At 33.4% G+C, this 4,205-nt stretch overlaps 1 long non-coding RNA gene across 1 annotated transcript; it reads right to left on the bottom strand.

The window, feature by feature from the left end:
* Window positions 1-288: 288 nt before the first annotated feature.
* Window positions 289-4,166, bottom strand: LOC128251065 (uncharacterized). The gene is made up of 4 exons (XR_008266953.1): window positions 3,882-4,166; window positions 3,572-3,790; window positions 2,221-2,302; window positions 289-690 (listed from the first exon to the last, which is right to left on the bottom strand). It is a non-coding gene; the product is annotated as an uncharacterized LOC128251065 (long non-coding RNA).
* Window positions 4,167-4,205: the final 39 nt, after the last annotated feature.

The following is a 4,205-nucleotide window of genomic DNA, read 5'->3' as shown; positions in this document are numbered from 1 at the left end:
GAAGCACTAGTCTGATCTTAAGTACTCTGTCACTTGTGAGTGAAAATGAATAGACAGAAACTATAAGTCAACCAGATGGATTTTGAGCCAACATTTTAAAGCTCCAGCCTATCAAACAACAATACACTCATTCAGCCTGAGAATTGCATTAAGAGAACAAGTATCCTTGGTATACTCAGCCAATTCAGTGAACTGGGAGTTCAGCTGACCAAACAACGGAATATTCACCATTGAAACTAACAAAGATCTATCTATTACTTTTTATTTATAAATACAGAAGGGTGTAATTTAAAGGAGATTTGGCTACTATTTTTAACAGATCAAGCAAAAATGGAGAAGCACCTTCATTAGCTCACAATATATGCTTGTGATAATAATATAAAATTTAAATTCTTCAGCTTTGCATTTGTATGGCTTTGGTCATATTATGCAACCTCTTGTGATGTCCCTAAAATTAATGCCAAACATATTGCTTGTTGAAGTGATTCTAAATGATACTATTTCATTCACAAACATTCTTTCAGAATGTTCAAGGGCTAAACAAGCGTGTAAAGTAAAAGTGATTGCAATTCAAATTTGGATCAACTTCTAATCTGTTCATGTTGATTATAGCTGGCAGTTGTAATTCAGAGCAATTATAATCTTCCAGTTGGCTACATTATTTCTTATTCATAGCTCTTGCTGAAATCACTGCAATAAAAGTACAAAATCAGTTCAAAATTCGATACACATACATAGAAGCATATGGAAACACAAACACGGTTTCATATACAAGTGTGCATACCTATATGTACGCATGAATAAATGCATGTAAAAAGTAAGAATACACACAGATATGATATATGCACTCAATTTTGTATGTAGAAATAGACACATACATGGATATCTGTCAATAACACATATATATGTATAGCTTAGATATACACACATATTGATTCATTTGGATATTTTCCAATGACCACACACATCAGAATGTAAATGTATATTGTATATGTATGTGCATATATATTTATACACAGACACACACACGCATATATATATATATATATATATATATACACACATACATATATATATATGAAAAGATGTATACATAGATATAGATGTATATATACACACATGTGAATAGTTGGTTCATGAGAAATTTAGTGGTATACAGCATTTATGTATGTCACAAATCCACCATAATGTAATTTCAAGCTAATACCTACCTAACTCAATAAATCCTCTGTACCACTGAATTTCTCATGAACTGACTCTAATAGCAAACTAAAACTTTGATCTAGATCCAATTAAATGTAAAGACCCTTAAATACTACTTTGATATAAAAATAAGAAACAATAGAAACATTTAAACTAGTCCAAGGCCCAAAACAGACAATGGAAGAACTCTAAATAACTAGATCTTCAAAAATCAATATGGTGAAAAACATGAAGCAACGCTAAAGAATCTACCAACAGTAACATATAAAGAACAACACAAATAGCAGAATAACAACAATTTTATCTAAATAACATAGATATCATCCCATTCATCTACTGCTCCATTTGAAATCATTATGACTTCAGTATGTGTGTATATATATATATATATATATATATATATATATACACACACATACATACATACACACATAGACAAGGACAAGCAGAGGATCACTCAGTACACAGAATATCATTCATATTTATCTTTACAAAGGGATAGGATGACAGTGACTCTGAAGTTTCAGCTCAGTTGCCTTTGAGAGAATACCAGATGAAAGCAAATGAGCTGAATCTTGAAGTCACTCTAAACTTTTTCCTTGCCACTGCATATCTGTCAGGCACACAGTGACAGACAACAGTCGAGTCTGTTGCATGTCTGACGATATATGTCTAGCTTGTGAATAAAAGTGAAAGTGGGGGTATAGCCGTTTGCGTAGTGATTACGTTTTATTGCTTAACTTTCAGCCATCATCAACCAATGGGTGGTAGTTTGGCATGGAGCAGTCTTCGTGTGTGCTTGTTCTGTATGACATTTCAAAGTGGAAGAGGAAGCTAATGGGTGTGCGTTTGTGTGTGTGCACGCGTGTTCTGTTTTAATGTATTTATGTGTGTGGAGGAAGCTACTGGGTGTGCGAGCGTGTTCTGTTTTTATGTATTTATGTGTGTGGAATGTGGACATAAGAAAAACAATGTCGCATTTTAAACGCGCGGAGATTCTTGCATATTTGTTCTTACCTGCTTCATTTGTGTATGTAAAATCCGTAAATTCCCAAGAAAACGAGATCAACGTTGACAAATCCGTATTAGTTATAATAGTCTATGTAGTGTTTTTTTTTAATCACCAAACAGCCGAAATATTGCAGCATGCATCAAAGAGCCGAAATATTGCAACATGCATGGAAAAAAGGAAGAAATGTAAATTAACACTTATGCAAAAGAAAGAAATATAAAGGACATTGATTTCTGTTAATTTTAAAGTTAAATTAAACAAGATCTGTGGGACTATACAAGAACATGCACATACACACACACACAAGAACAAGTATGCACACACACACTTACACACAGACAAGAACACGTACGCACACACACACTCATTAGCTGCCACACCATTAGGAGAAATATGGTATATATATAAAATATTACAAGCGTTGCCTAAAAAAAGTACGAAACTAGAATTGAAAAATGCACACGCTCAAAAGGGTTACAGAATGTCATAATAAACCTTAAAAAGTATGGGACTAGCACTGTTGCTCAAAAATATTGGAATCACTATATGTTGTATATTCTGTGACGACATCTTTTTATCGCAAGACATTTGTTTATTTCATCGAAATTAAGTTATTTTAAAAATTAAGTTAAATTATCGTATGCTCAGTTTTAACAAAACAGTTGTAGACAAATACTAATATCACTTTAGACAATATGAATGATGATTTTTATAAATTTACAAGTAATCAATCAAAAATAATTTAGTAATAATTTGTTTAATTCGCATAACTATTCCATTAATATGTGTATCATAATGCGAATTATCTTTGCTTATAATTATTTCGGTTTCGTACTTTCGCTGTTATATAGATTCAACTTCATTATAAATCCAGTTTTCTTTTTATTATCATGGTAATTTGCATGCAGTGTGAAATATGTTTTTTTATATACTTTGGTATGAAGATTATTATAATGAATTTGCTTATTTGATGTAAAAGATCATATTTTGTACATTTTCAAATTTTTATATTAGGAACTCAGTTTAATAATAATCGTGACATCGTAATTCACACGAGTCTCCATTTTAAGATGTCACAGAATGTACAACATATAGTGATTCCAATATTTTTGAGCAACATACTTTTTAAGGTTTATTATGACATTCTGTAACCCTTTTGAGCGTGCGCATTTTTCAATTCTAGTATATAAATGTACGTACGTATGTAGCAGGCTGGATGTGATGTGCCATATCAATTCGATATGATGTAGCCCACCACTAAATGTAGCGTGTAGATGTAACACTTCAAGGTTCTATCGTCTGAGTAACCAGTAAACATCGAAAAATCAACACCAAGAAGGAAAATATATTATTTACATATGTTTATTCGTTTACCCAACAGGTAAACGAGTCAGTAGCAATTCTAGTGATAGTGACAATAAGGATGGCTCGCTGGTTAGTAGTTGGTAGTGTGGAAAAGGGTTGTCTGTCAGTAGAGAGTGAAAGAGTAAGGAATGCACGGTGCTGACAAGAAAGGATAGAGGAGGCATCGTCTTTCTTGCGGCCGAGGAGAGCCGTGTTGCTCTTTGGTCATACCTGAAATATAAGAGGAAGAGATAGGAAATTCTCTCTGTTATAAAGATTATGGTCAGTAATGCAGGTCAAACCCTAAACGAAGAGGACTGACCTTTCCTTGACCAACACAGGTCCTAGGGGGTAGAGTGTTTCCTCCTCAATCATCTGGTGTGGAGAGGAATTCCCCGCTCGTTTTGACAAGCAACAAGCAAGTAGATTTGGTTTCAAATCTTAGGCAGGATCAAGCTAGATCCCTACACGTATGTATACATACATACATACATAAGATATGGCAGCTTAAAAGAGACAACAGAAATTTCTTGGAATATTGTTTCTTCTGCCACCTCTTATAGGATTACAAATAGAACGTGCCTTTTATGCCTTGAAGAGTCTTATATAATTATGAAAATGAACGGTTCTGTCTTAAATTCGAGAG

The sequence above is a fragment of the Octopus bimaculoides genome, chromosome 2 (genome assembly GCF_001194135.2).
Source record: "Octopus bimaculoides isolate UCB-OBI-ISO-001 chromosome 2, ASM119413v2, whole genome shotgun sequence".
NCBI classification, from domain to species: Eukaryota; Metazoa; Mollusca; class Cephalopoda; order Octopoda; family Octopodidae; genus Octopus; species Octopus bimaculoides.
Note: the sequence above shows the minus strand (reverse complement) of the source record. Positions and strands in the feature narration are given on the sequence as shown.